Genomic DNA, 14,986 nt, shown 5'->3' on the forward strand with positions numbered 1-14,986 from the left:
AAACAACCTCTTTAGATTGATAGATTTTTTTGAGGGCAGGGACTCCCTCTTTTGAATAAACCTTCTTAGCTGAACTTAGCTGAAAGGGGAAAGATATAGGAAAATAAGCTAGCAAGGATGTAGAATTCACATGAGGGTTTTTGAGGATGGGGAGACTTGGATAAGTCTGCAGGCAGTAGAGAAGCAACTAGTAGAAAAGAAAAAATTCAAGATAAATAAGAGAGTGGAATGAAGTGGCAGCATGCCAGAGAAGATGGGATAGAATGAGATCATTTATTTAGAGGAATTTGCCTTGACAAGGAGTAGGATTACTTCCTCATTTTGGAGGTAGAGATAGTGGGAGAGGGCATCTGAGTAATATGAGATGAAAAGAGGAGAAGGGGAAGCTCTCACCAATGGGCATATCCCTTTTTTCAACTTCTATTTCTCCCCCATCTAGTTTTTAGTTAGTGAAAGCAAGAGATCACAGAGACAACACAGTTGAACACTCTCAATAGTCTTCTTCAAACAACTTTAAAATAATGCTTTTTATCAAATTTTGGAGTGGCAGAGTAAACAAAAGGCCAAAATGAGACTTTTTCTGACCTGAGAAAACTTAGGAGGTCAGTAGAAGGTTTGTGACAGCAAGTTGTAAGACTATGCAGAGTCCATATATGATGGCAGCAATAGTGATAACTGTAGCAGCTTCAAGAGCAAGAGTATCCATCCTTTTAGCTTTACTGGGTCTCACTGCCCAACAAAAGCCCATCAAGGAGAGCATACTCATTCATAAATACAATGTAACCCAAAACACAGCCCTGAGAGTCACTGGGGCCAAAAAATCCCATGTTGCATACACCTATTCAAGAACTTTCAGCCTAAAGATGGAAAGGGGAGGTCAGACAATCACTCCAGAGCGAAGGGATCCTTTGCTAGCACTGAGTACAACTGGCACTGGCTGGCAACTTTATTACCAACAACTTGGTTACAGTTCCAGAGAGTTTTTGAAGATCTGTCACAAGAGAGCAGGAGCCTGGGTATAGTTCCAGTTCCAAGAAGAGAATTAACCCGAATGGCTGCAGGAAAGCAAAGTCCTTTCTGCATTAACATCAGAACACAGATCAAGAAAACAGTGAAAACACCTCTTGCCTCAACACACCAATCACTCTGGCTCTCTTTGGTTAATAAAGGCCAGGTCCCACTTGATCGTTGTTTGAGCCCTGATAGCTCAGAAGGAATTGTTTCTGTTGGTCAGAAACCCTGAGGATCTTCTGCTCCAGATCAATATTTTTTTATTTCAAATTTAAATTTGAAAGAAGCTACAATTGGGCAAGTGCAAAAAGAAAAAAAAAATTACTTCAAAAATACAATTGGGCAAATGGAAAAGGATAACAGTTGCTTTAAAAATAGAATTGACCAGATGGAAAAGGAGATGAAAAAGCTGACTGAAGAAAATACCTCACTGAAAAATAGGCTGGAACTAGTGGAAGTCAATGACTCCAGGAAACAACACGAATATTTTAAACAAAATCAAAAAATGAAAATGAAAACATAGAAGAAAATGTAAAATATCTCTTTGGTAAAATAACTGATCTGGAAAAATAGATCCAAGAGAGAGATTTTTTCTCATTTCTTTGTTTATTTATTTTTTCATCTACATGTAACAATAGTTTTCAACAATCATTTTTTTACATCTTTCTCACTCCCTCCCCCCTCCCATAACAGAGAGCAATGTATTAAAGAATCTACATCTATATCCAAGTTTAATATATATATATATATATATATATATATATATATATGTGTGTGTGTGTGTGTGTGTGTGTATATATATTAATCAGGTTGGGAAAAAAGAGTCACATCCAAATAGAAGAAAATAGGGGGGAAATACATAAATCTTAAGAAAACTTTTTTTTTTAAATATTGAAGATAGTAAACTTTGGTCTGCATTTAAAGTCCATAGTTCCTTCTCTGGATGAATGGTATTTTTCCAACACAAGTCTTTTAGTATTGTCTTTGGTTATTGTACTGCACAAATTATCAAGTTCATCATAGTTGATCATCACCCCATGTTGCTGTTAGTATGTAAAATGTTCTTCTGGTTCTGCTCACTTCACTCAGCATCAGTTCTTGCAATTCTTTCCATACTATTCTGAGGTTCCCATCCCTCCTGATTTCTTATAGAACAATTTAGTGTTCGATAACATTCATATACCACAATTTGTTCAGCCATTCCTCAATTGATGGGCATCTCTTCAATTTCTAATTCTTTGCCACTAAGAAAAGATAGGAGAGATAATTTAAGAATCATTGGATTACCTGAAAGCCATGATTATAAAAAGAGTCTGGATAACATTCTTCAGGGAATCATCAAGAACTGCTCTGATGTCCTGGAACCAGAGGCAAAATAGTCAATGAAAGAATCCACTAACTACCTCCTGAAAAGGATCCCAAAATGGAAACACCAAGGAATATTGTGGCCTAACTCCAGAATTATCAGTTCAAGGAAAAAATCCTGAAAGTGGCCAGGAAGAAGCAACTAAATTCTGAAGAGCCACAGTCAGGATCACACAGGATCTGATTGTATCAACATTAAAGAGTCAAGGGCCAGAATATGATATTTAGGAGGGCAAGGGAGCTTGGATTATAATCAAAAATCATCTACCCAGCAAAACTGAGCATACTCTTTCAGGAGGAAAAAAAATGGACATTTAACAAAATAGGTTACTTCCAAACTTTTCTGCTGAAAAAAACGAAGTTGAACAAAAATTTAATCTTCAAACAGAAAACTCAAAGATACATGTAAGGGTAAACAGGGAAAAGAAAAAAGACTTGTATTTAACAAGATTACATCCCTACATAGAGAGAAAGATTCTTGAGAATTATAACTTTATTAGAGGTAATATACTGAGGCTGAAGGTCTGCACATAAGTTGATTTTGATGGAATGATTTTTAAAAATTAAGCCATTAAAAGGTGTGGGGGGCTTGTAATGAGAAGAAGGAAGGGAGAGACAGAATGGGGGTAAATTGCAACACATTAAGAGGCACATTAAGCTTATCATTTCTTATAGCACAGTGGTAGTATTCCATCATAATCAACTTGTGCAATAATTCTCCCATTGATGGGCATTTGTGCAACTTCCAGTTCTCTGTCACCACAAAGAGAGCAGCAATAAACATTTTAGAACATGTAGGTTCTTTTCCTTTTTCCCTAATTTTCTTCATAAATAGACCAGGTAGTGGTAATATTTTTTCTTCATTTTTCAAAGAAGACCATAGCATTAGGGAAGTGATACCATGACAAGCATGTGAATTGAGTGAGGGGTATTGAACTAAATCATCAGCCTTACTTTCTCCTCAGAGCCATCTGGGTGCAATGGTCAGATATGAATCAGGACCACTGAAGATGGCCCTGAATGTGAGGCAATAAGGGTTAAGTAATTTGCCCAAGGTCATACAGCTAGTAAGTGTCAAGTGTCTGAGGCTGGATTCAAACTCCTGTCCATTGTGCCCCCAAGTTGCCCCTAATGCTAGGTCAAAGGGTATGGGTAGTTTAGTAATCCTTTGGGCATAATTTGAGATTGTTCTACAATATGGTTGGATCATGTCACAATTCACAATAAGTAAATTTTTCAATAATGACTTCTGGTTTTTACATGATTTTAGAAAAGCATGGAAATACTTGCATGAAATAATAATTAGTGAGATAAGCAGAGCCAAGAGAACATTATAAATAATAACAGCAATATTATATTAAGAACAACTTCAAAAAATAAGTTAGTTTGATTAGTATAAATACCCAAATTAACTATAAAGGACATTTGAAGAAAGATGCTATCTGCATACAAAAAAGAACTGATAAATAGAAATATGTATAGAATAATTTTACATATATATGTATATACTTATTTGTGTCTAATGGCAGCCATCTCTAGGACAGGGGAAGGAAGAAAAAAAACAAATGTATGTGATAATTTTGTTATATTTGAAAGAAATAGCAAATTGTGCATAACAGATTTGCAGTTTCATGCTTAATAATGTTTTTATTGTACTATGTTATAAAATACTTGTTTTATTCCATAAATTAAGAATAAAATTCAATAAAAGATAAAAACTTAAACTAAAAACTTGGTTTGACTGTATAATTCATGTAATGTACTTAAACAAGATAATAATTATAGTCCTCTAAAAATATCATTCATGGCTAATTTCCACATGCACAATAACATATAAAATGCTCATATGTCAGACTAATTTGACTGTGACTTTGATTACAGTACTAATATCTTCTTGAATCTTCTGTCATTTGGATATCACAGGCATCTATTCACCCCTTAAAATACATTAGATACAAGAGTACTTGGGGGAACTGACTGGAAGAACATTTGGGAGGTTCCTGGAGGCAAGATAGAAATTTCAGGTATTACTGTTCCATTAAAGAAATTATCACATTTTTAAAAATCACATTGTTAAAAAAAATCTTTATGATTTTACCCCCCTGGTGTTAATTGGTTGCTTTTATCCCTGAGTGTTTCATTAAATGTTATTAAGGGGTAGTACATTGAAACAATTTTTGAAAGGATGGCTTGACATTTAACAGGAAAAGTATTTTTTCCTCCTTGTTCACACTTCTATTGTTCACTTTGAGGTAGGAGTATATCTTCCTGCAGAAAGAATACTACTCTGCTTCAAACTTATTTCCACATATGACATTTAAAGCCCCAGCATCTGATCCAGCATGATTGTCATGACCTTTTGACACAGATTGCTATTAAACTATATACCCTTCAAACCTGAGCAAGGCTACCTTTAAAATATATGGGGGTGTGTGTGTATATATAGTTAGATATAGATATATAGACATACAGATATACAGATAGAGATAGATTTAGAGATAGAGATAGATATAGATATATATGTGTGTGTAATCTTTTTTTACTTTAATAAGCAGAGAAAGGGATGTATCATTTATTGTTTTTAAATGGGGCAAAGTCATTGACTCTTTCTGGAACTGAGTCACCACTCTTGTAAAAATAAAACAGTAGATTAGGAAATCTTTAAGAAGCCTTTAAGTTGGGTAGCTAGGTGGCATAGTGGATAGAGCATTGATCCTGGAATCAGGAGGATCTGAGTTTGAATATGATCTCAGACACTTAATAATTGCCTACCTGTGCGACCTTGGTCAAGTCACTTAACACTCCCCTCCCCCAAAAAAGCAAGAATCCTTTAAGTTCTGAATCTTATTCCAGAACCAATTCAGGAAGAGATTGAGTTGGAATTTTCCCCCTCTGGGTCACTGCCTAGAGATAATGAGAGCAACACTCCAAAGTGAAACTAGGGCCTTGAGCAAGTCATTTAACCCTTTTGATCCTTAGCTTCCAGTTGAAGTGAAAGGACCCTTCCTCCTCTAAGTGATTTTCTTAAAGTACAAGTCACACATACCTTAGTACACTCCCATGGCTCCCTATCAGCTCTAAGATCAAATACAAAAGATTTGTTTTGACATTCATAGCCCTTCATGATCGGCACCACCTCCATTTTTCTAATCTTATACCTTATGCTGCATCACATACACACACACACACACACACACACACACACACACCACCCACGCCTTCACATCACACATGCATGTACCATACATGAACACACACCACACAAACACACATGCACCACATATACAGACACACCTCTTTGCTATTCCTTAAACAAGACTTTATCTTTCTTTCATTGATTGTATGCTTGGTATGTCTCCCTCCTCATGCCTATCTCTGGGTTTCCCTGACTTCCTTTAAATCCCAGCTAAAATTCCACCTTCTACATAAAACCTTCCCTTTTAATTCTAGTGCCTTCCCTTTCTTGATTATTTCCTATTTATTCTGGGTATAAGCTCTTGACTATCATTGACTGCTTATTATCTTTCTCACTGTGAGCTCCTATAGAATAGGAACTATCTTTATCCTTAGCACAATACATAGCACATGGAAAATAATTAATAAATATTTATTAATTAACCAAATCTATGATCCTTTAATTCCATGGATGACTAGAGCACACAACAAAATCACAGACTCACAGATTTAATTTTGGAAAGGACCATAAAGCCTTCTAATTTAACCCATCTCATTTTGAGGGGAAAGAAATGGAGGCTCAAAGAAGTTAACTGATTCACCCAAATTACACAGGAAATAATCAGCAAGTCTGCAATTCCTACTTTCTGACGTTCAATTCAGAATCATCTCCACTGCAGCATACTGCCATCACTAGGCTAATATTTCACCTGTGCCTGTAGCAGTAGGTCCCAAATATGTAAACCCTCATCAGAAATAGGAATATGTGTATATATGGACCAAGTGGCTTCTTCTTCCAGTGGGAGGGAAACAATGCATCCACTTCTCATAGATATGATACAACAAAACTGAAGTCCTCCCCCTGCCCCATGCCTCCTCCTTAAACATCAAATAATTCTTTCAAATTCTGATTTACAAAAAGATAAGACAGGCATAATAGTGCTTTCTAGAGAGCCTTTAAAACACATGACTCACAGCTAGCACTCTGTCAATAGCTTCTAGTATAATATGAGCAATTTAATGGAATTTGTACTTGACAGTAATAGGTGTATGTGTGTATATATTAGATCAATGAAAAGAAAAAGAAAAATCCAGTGAACAAGAAGTATCTACAATGCATGTCTGGTATTTTAAAAGGACATTTTTTTTTTGCTACCTAGCTCAAAAAAAATTTGTTCTGTTGAACTCTGCTTATGAGTACAAGTACAATTAAAAAAATAGCTTCTCTAATATTCATGACTGACTGTTGCTTCTCTGACTCCTTTATAACCTTTATCATTCCCACTAAGTGCAGATGCCCCCAAGGCTCTACCTTGGACCCTCATTTTTTCTCTCACTCTTTTTTCCTAACTCTTCTTCTCCCTCTTCCTTACTCTTTCTTATTCTTTCTTCCTTCCCTCCCTTTCTCTCTCTCTGTCTCTCCCTCTCTATCTCTTTGTGAATCTCTGTCTCTCCCTATCCTTCCTGCTGTGTCTCTGGTCTCTGTCTCTCACTCTTTTCTCTGTTTATATCTCTGTATCTCTCTAACTCTCTCCTTCTCTCTCTCTCTCTCTCTCTCTCTCTCTCTCTCTCTCTCTCTCTCTCTCTCTCTCTCTCTCTCTCTCTCTCTCTCCCTCCCCCAATGTCTTTGTCTTTCTGTCCTTTCCTGTCTTCGACTCTTCCTCTCCTTCTCTCTGTGTCACTTCCTTTTTTCTCTCTCTCCTTTCTCTGGTCTCTGCTTCTGTCTGTTTACCACTATCTCCTTTTCTCTCACCTGAAGTGTCATAGTTTTAATTAGCATATCTATATAGATAACACAGATTTACATAACCAGCCCCTATCTTTCCCCTGAGTTTCATTTTTCTCTTATCAATTGCCTATTCAAAGTTCCACTACTATCTATTCCATGTCCTAGATTTATAACTTTGGTATTACCCTTGACTCTTCCCTCTCCACACTACAAATTTAATCAAATGCCAAATCTTGCTATTTCTGATTCCATAATATCCAAACATTTTTCTCTACTCACATAACAACCCTCTTAATTCAATCCTTTACCATGTCTCACATGCATTATTACAATGACTTCCTAAAAGGTCTCTCAACCTCTTCTCTCCCCACATCAGTTCATCCTTCACACAACTGCTAAATTTTCTTCTTTTCTTTTTGTTGATATTTTATTCTATGTTTCTAATTACATGTTATGAAAGTATTTTAACAATCATCGACTTGCATATTTATGTTACACATTTTCTATCACCCTCCCTTCCCAACCTCTCCCCTCAGAGTGAACAGTTTGATAAAAGGCATACATGTGCAATTGTGCTTAACAGGTTTACATGTTATATTTTGTGTCTGAGGAATTAGGACTAAGGGGAAAAGAAAGAAAACCCTGTGATAGACAAGAAAAAAATATAAGAGAAGTTATAAAAAAAGTGAAGATAATATCTATTCAGATTCTGGGGTGGGGTTGGTTTTTGTTTTGTTTTGTTTTATTTTTTTTGCCTCTGGATGTGGATGGAGTTGTCCATAATAGGCCTCTAGAATTGTCCTAGATCTCTGAACTGTTGAGAGGAACTGTAGTCATTATAGCTGATATACTCATTATGCTGATGTTAATGTGTACAATGTTCTCTTGGTTCTGCTCCCTTTGCTCAGCATTAGTTCATGTAATTCTTTCCATGCTTTAAAGTTTGAACATTCATGGTTTCTTATAGAAAAATATTACTCAAATGCTATAACTTGTTCATTCATTCCCCAACTGATGCGTATTCCCTCAATTTCCAATTCCCTGACACTACAAAAAGAGCTGCTATAAATATTTTTTAACATATGGAACTTTTCTCATTTTTTCTGATTTCTTTTGGATATAAACCTAGCATTGATATTGCTAGGTAATAGGTATGGTCAGTTTTATTGCTCTTTTGGCACAGTTCCATATTGCTCTCCAAAATGATTGAATTAGTTCACAACTCCACTAACAATACATTAATATCCTAATCTTCGCACATCCTCTCTAACATTAATCATTTTTCTTTTTAGTCATCCTAACCAATCAGATAGGTGTGAGATGGTACCTCATAGTCCTCTAACCAATAATGATTTCAATCATGTTTTTCACATGATTATATATATATATATATATATATATATATATATATATGTTTTTAATTTTTTCTGTTGAAAACTGCCTGTTCATTTGACCATTTTTCAATCAGGAAAAGTCTTGTAACCTTACAAATTTGATTCAATTCTTTATATGGTTTAGAAATGAGACCTTTATCAGAACAGCTAGACATGAAAAATGTTTCCCAGCTTTCTGTTTACCTTCTATTCCTGGTTGCATTGGTTTCATTAGTGCAAAAACTTTTTAATTTAATATATTCATGGGGCGGCTAGGTGGCACAATGGATAGAGCACCAGCCCTGGAGTCAGGAGTAACTGAGTTCAAATCCAGCCTCAGACTCTTAATAATAACCTAGCTGTGTGACCTTGGGAAAGCCACTTAACCCCACTGCTTTGCAAAAAAAAAAAAAACTTTAAAAATAATTTAATATAGTCAGAATCATCCATTTTTCAATTTATAAAGTACTCTATTTCTTTTTTGGTCATAAATTTATCACCTTTCCATAGATCCAACAGATAAGAGTATTTCTGGATCTGTTAATTTGTCTATGATATCATTCTTCATATCTAAATTCTTGTACCCATTTTAATCTTATTTTAGAATAGGATGTGAGATGTGGATCTATGCCTAGCTTTTGCCAAATTTTTTTCTAGTTTTCCCAACAGTTTTTGTCAAATAGTGGGTTCTTATCCCAGAAGCTGTTTTGGAGTTTGTCAAACAAGAGATTACTGTAATCCTTTACTATTGTTTCTTTTGTACCTATTCTAATCCACTAGTCTATTACTCTATTTCTTAACCAGTACCAGGCAATTTTTGATGATGGCTGCTTTAAAGCTTTAGATCTGGTACAGTTAAACCATTTTCTTTTGCATTTTTTTAGCAATTCCCTTGATATTCTTAACTTTTTGTTGTCTCACTTGAATTTGTTACTATTTTTTAAGTTCTGTAAAATAGGTTTCTGGTAATTTGATTAGTGTGGCATTGAATAAGTAATTTATTTTTTATTAAATTTTCATTTTTATAATATTAGCTTAGCCTAACCATGAGCAATTGACATTTTTCCAGTTGTTTAAATCTGATTTTTAGCAGTGTGAAAATTATTTTGTAATTGTGTTCATATGGTTTGGGGTTTGTTTTGAGAGGTGAATTCCTAAGTATTTTGTTGTCTATAGTTACATTATGCTAAAATTCTCTATCTCTTGCCCTTGGGCTTTGTTGCTCATAATATAGATGCTGATTTATGTGGGTTTATTTTATATCCCACTATTTTGCTGAAGTTAATTGTTCCAATAAGATTTTAGTTGATTTTCTAGGGTTGTCTAAGTATACCATCATATCACTGGCAAAGAGTGAAAGTTTTGTTTTCCCTTTGCCAATTCTAATTCCTTCAATTTCTTTTTCTTCTCTTATGCTAAAGCTTATATTTCTAATACTATATTGAATAGTAATGGTGATAATGGACATTCTTGTTTCACACCTATTCTTGTTGAAAATGTTCCTAGTTTATCCCCATTACATATAATGTTTCATTTTTGTTTTAGATAGATTCTACTTATTGTTTTAAGGAAAACTCCATCTATTCTTATTATCTCCAGTGTTTTTTTTTTATTTTTATTTTCATTTTTAATAGAGGCAATGGGGTTAAGTGACTTGTCAAAGTTCACACAGTTAGGCAATTATTAAATGTCTGAAGTTGGATTTGAACTCAGGTCTTCCTGACTCCAGGGTTGTTCCACTGTATCACCTAGCTGCACCCTCTCTAGTGTTTTTAATAGAATGAATGTATTTTGTCAAATACCTTTTCAGCATCTATTGAGATAATCATAGGATTTCTATTGGTTTTGGGATATGTTCAATTATGTTGAGTGTCTTCCAAATATTGAACCATTCCTGCCTTCCTGGTAGAAATCCTTTCTGATAATTGTTTATTATCTTAGTAATAACTTACTGTAATCTCTTTGTTAAAATTTTATTTAAGATTTTTACATCAAAGTTCATTAGGGAGATTGGTCTATAATTTTCTTTGTCTGTTTTGGCTCTTCCTGGTTGGGGTACCAGCACCATATTGATGTCATAAAAAGAATTTGGCCAAACTCCTCCTATTTTTTTAAATAATCTATGTAGAATTGGAATTAATTATACCTTAAATGTCTGATAGAAGTTACTGGGAAATCCATCTGGACCTGGATACTTTTTTTTAGCAAGTTTATTAATGGCCTGTTCAATTTCTTTTTCTGAAGTACAGTTATCTTAAGTGATTTATTTCCTCTTCTGTTAATTTGGATAGTTTATATTTTTGTAAATATTCATCCATTTTCCTCAGGTCATCAAATTTTTTGACATACAGTTGGGCAAAATAGCTTTGAATTAGGCAATTAGGTGACACAGTGGATAGAGTACTGGCCCTGGAGTCAGGAGTACCTGAGTTCAAATCTGGCCTCAGACACTTAATAATTACCTAGCTGTGTGGCCTTGGGCAAGCCACCCCATTTGACTTGCAAAAAAAAAAACTAAAAAAATAGCTTTGAATTATCTCATTAATTTTTACTCAGTGGTAAGTACACCCACCTTTTTCCTTTCTTTTTTTTAAAATCAGATTAAACAAAGGTTTATTTATTTTATTGGTTATTTTAATAAAAATCAATCCAGTTTTATTTATTAGATCAATGGTTTTCTTACTTTCAATTCTATTACTCTCTCCTTTGATTTTCAGAATTTCTAATTTCGTATTTAATTGGAGATCTTTGATTTCTTTTTCTATCATTTTAGTTGCATGTCCAATTCATTAATCTCCTCTTTCTCTATTTAATTCATATGAGCATTTAGAGATATAAAATTTCCCCTAAAAACTGCTTCAACTGCATCCCATAAATTTTGATATGATATGATAACTCATTGTTGGTCTTTTATAGGATGAAATGGTTGATTATTTCTATGAATCCACTCACTTTAAAATTAGGTATTTAGTTTCCAATTAATTTTATTTATCTTTCCATGTGCCTTTATTACATGTAATTTTTAATTGGATCATGGTCTGAAAAGTATAAACTTATTATTTTTGTCTTTCTGCATTTGTTTGTTTTTAATGCCCTAACACACAGCTAATTTTGGAATAGGTGCCACTGAGTGCAAAGAAAAAGGTTTTCTGCATTCAGTTTTCTCCAGAGATTTATCATATCTAAGTTTTTCAAGATTTTATTCACCTTCTTAACTTCTTTCTTGTTTACTTTGTGGTTAGATTTATCTAATTCTGAGAGAGGGAGATTGTGGTCCCCCACTATTATAGTTTTTCTGTCTATGTCTCCTTGTAATATGTTCAGCTTCTCTAAGGATTTAGATGTTATGCCACTTTTTGCATATGTGTTTAATAATAATATAACTTCATTGCCTCTGGAGCATTTTAAGAAGATTTGTTTTCTTCCTTATCCCTTTTAATGAGATGTATTTTTGCTTTTGCTTTGTCTGAGGTAATGATTGCTACCTCCAATTTTTTTTATTTCTGCTGAAGCATAATATAATTTGCCTCAGCCTTTTACCTTCACTTTATGTATATCTCTTGGCTTCAAATGTATTTTTGTAAGTAACATATTATAGGATTCTGCTTTTTAATCCATTCTATTATTCCATTATTCCCTATTATGGAAGAGCTCATCCCATTCACATTTACAGTTAAGATTGCTGATTCAGTATTTATCTCCATGCTATCTTTCCCCATTTATACTTGTCTCCTTTCCTCTTACTTCTCACCAATGTTTTGCTCCCTTTATCCTTTACTTTTTCTTTTAAATTTTAACTTTAAATTTACTTTTATTTTTGTCTTTGCATTCCCTTTTATGAGTCCCTTCTGCTTTCTTTTGCATTTTCCCCTACTTCCATGTAGGGTAGGATAGATTTTTTTTTGACAAGGCAATGGGGTTAAGTGGCTTGCCCAAGACCACACAGCTAGGTAATTATTAAGTGTCTGAGACCAGATTTGAACTCAGGTACTCCTGACTCCAGGACTGGTGGTCTAGCCAATGCGCCACCTAGCTGCCCCCATGGGATAGATTTTTAAGCCAATTGGGAATGGGTCAAATCTATTGATTAATACTCAGGATTCACACCCCCTCTTCTTTCCCTATACTATAATAGGTCTTTCAGTCTCTTCACCTGGTGTTATTTATCCACTAATACCTAACCTTCTCCTACTATAGCCTTCCTTTTTATACTTTTATGGTTTTAATCCTGTCTTATATCTACAATCCATTTGTCAAAATATGCTCCTTTTATCTGTCTTGATAGAAATTCCATTCTCAAAAGTTGATTGATTGATAAACAACATTGTCTCATAGTCACCAAGTATCTTCCCCTCTTCTGTCTTCTTAGAAAGATTCTTCTCAAGAGTCATAAATCACATAAAATTATAATTGATTTACACTGCCCTTTTCAAGTATCCTTCATGAGCAATGCAGTCTTCCTGAGCCAGAGCACTGAACAAAGTAAAATCATTTCATGGATTATTTATACCTTCCCCCCACCCCCCACCAAACACACTCCCTCCTATTGTAGGAAAAGCATCATGAAAAGCAAAACCACTTTGTGATTTTTTCATATTCAATACCTCTAAGTACATTTTTTCACTTCTTCTCTATAGTGCTAAAACCATATCCCTACAACTCTTCTCAGGCAAAATATATAGCACACTCTTTCCTTCTGTTCCTTTAGTACTCCAGCCATATTAGTATAATCTTTGTTACTTAAAATATGGATTGAGGCAAAATCAAATCCTAATCTATTTATGTCCAACTCTTCTAAGTACATTCTCACCCTCTTCCCTTATTGTACTACAGTCTTATTTATCTAAGGTATCTAATAAAGTAAGGTCACTTCCTAGTTTAAAAATTTAAAGAGCTTCTTAGTTATTTTCCCTCCCTCTGTCTCTATAGAAAATACCACTCACTCTCACATTCAACATTACTCCATGTAATTATCATAAGAGCTATACAATTATCAAGAGTTACAAGTGTTATCTTCCCTTGTAGGGAATGTATACAGTTTAATGTTCTTGGTTAGTTTTTTTTTCTTTTTTCCATTTTCCTTTTTTATGGATCTCTTGAGTCTTCTATTTTGAGATCAAATTTTTTCTTCAGTTCTGGTCTTTATGTCACCAAATTTTGGAAGCCCTCTATTTTGTTGAAAATTCACCATTTCAGGACAGATAGGTGGTGCAGTGGATAGAGTACCGGCCCTGGAATCAGGAGGACCTGAGTTCAAATCCAGCCTCAGACACCTAGCTGTGTGATATAGGGCAAATCACTTAACCCCATTGACTTGCAAAAACCAGAAAAAGAAAAAGAAAATAAAGAAAGCTGTCAAGATTGGAGTAAAGGAGAGGTGAAAGACAGATGGGAAAATTCCCTTGACAGAATATGCTGAATTTTGCAGGGTATTTAATTCCTGGTTGTAATCTAGGTTCCTTTACCCTCTGAAATATACTACAGGTTCTTCAATCCTTTAGTGTTTAAGTTGATAAGTTCTGTGTAATTCTGATTGTTCTTTTGCATTTCAATTGCTACTTTTTTGTTTGCTTGCAATATTTTCTCCTTTAGTTGAGAATTTTACAGGCCCTTATTTTCATTAGGTTTTCAATTAGGCCAATAATTTGTAAATTATCTTTCCTGTATATATTTTTCAAGTTATTTGCTTTTCCTAAAACGTTCTTTATATAGTCTTCAATTGTTTTTCAATCATTTGATTTTGTTTGATGAAATCTTGGTATCTCATAGGGTCATTAGTTTCAATTTGCCTAATTTTACTGTTTAGGGTTTTATTTTCTTCAGTAAACTTTTGTGTTTCCTTTTACAATTGAGTAATTTTGCTTTTATATTTTTGAAAGATTTTTTTATTTTGTATTTTACAATTTTCCCCCAATCTTGCTTCCCTCCCCCACTCCCCACAGAAGGTAGTCTATTAGTCTTTACATTATTTCCATGGTATGCATTGATGTAAGTTGAATGTGATCAAAGAGGAATCATATCCTTCAAGAAGAAAAATAAAGTATAAGAGATCACAAAATTACAAAATAAGATAATGGGTTTTTTTTTCCTAAATTGAAGGTAATAATCTTTGGTCTTTGTTCAAAGTCCACATTTGTTTCTCTGGATACAGATAGTATTCTCCATTGCTAATAGCCTAAAATTGTCCCTGGTTGTTGCACTGAAGGAATGAGCAAGTCCATCAAGGTTGATCATCCTCCCCTATGTTGCTGTTAGGGTATACAATGTTTTTCTGGTTCTGCTCATCTTGCTCAACATCAGTTCATGCAAATCCTTCCAGGTTTCCTTGAATTCC

The 14,986-nt window shown here is 34.3% G+C and overlaps 1 pseudogene; it reads left to right on the forward strand.

Moving 5' to 3' along the window:
* Positions 1 to 638: 638 nt before the first annotated feature.
* Positions 639 to 14,986, forward strand: part of LOC141494177 (Y-box-binding protein 1 pseudogene) — a 62,499-nt pseudogene continuing 48,151 nt past the window's right edge.

This window comes from Macrotis lagotis, chromosome 7, assembly GCF_037893015.1.
Source record: "Macrotis lagotis isolate mMagLag1 chromosome 7, bilby.v1.9.chrom.fasta, whole genome shotgun sequence".
NCBI classification, from domain to species: Eukaryota; Metazoa; Chordata; class Mammalia; order Peramelemorphia; family Peramelidae; genus Macrotis; species Macrotis lagotis.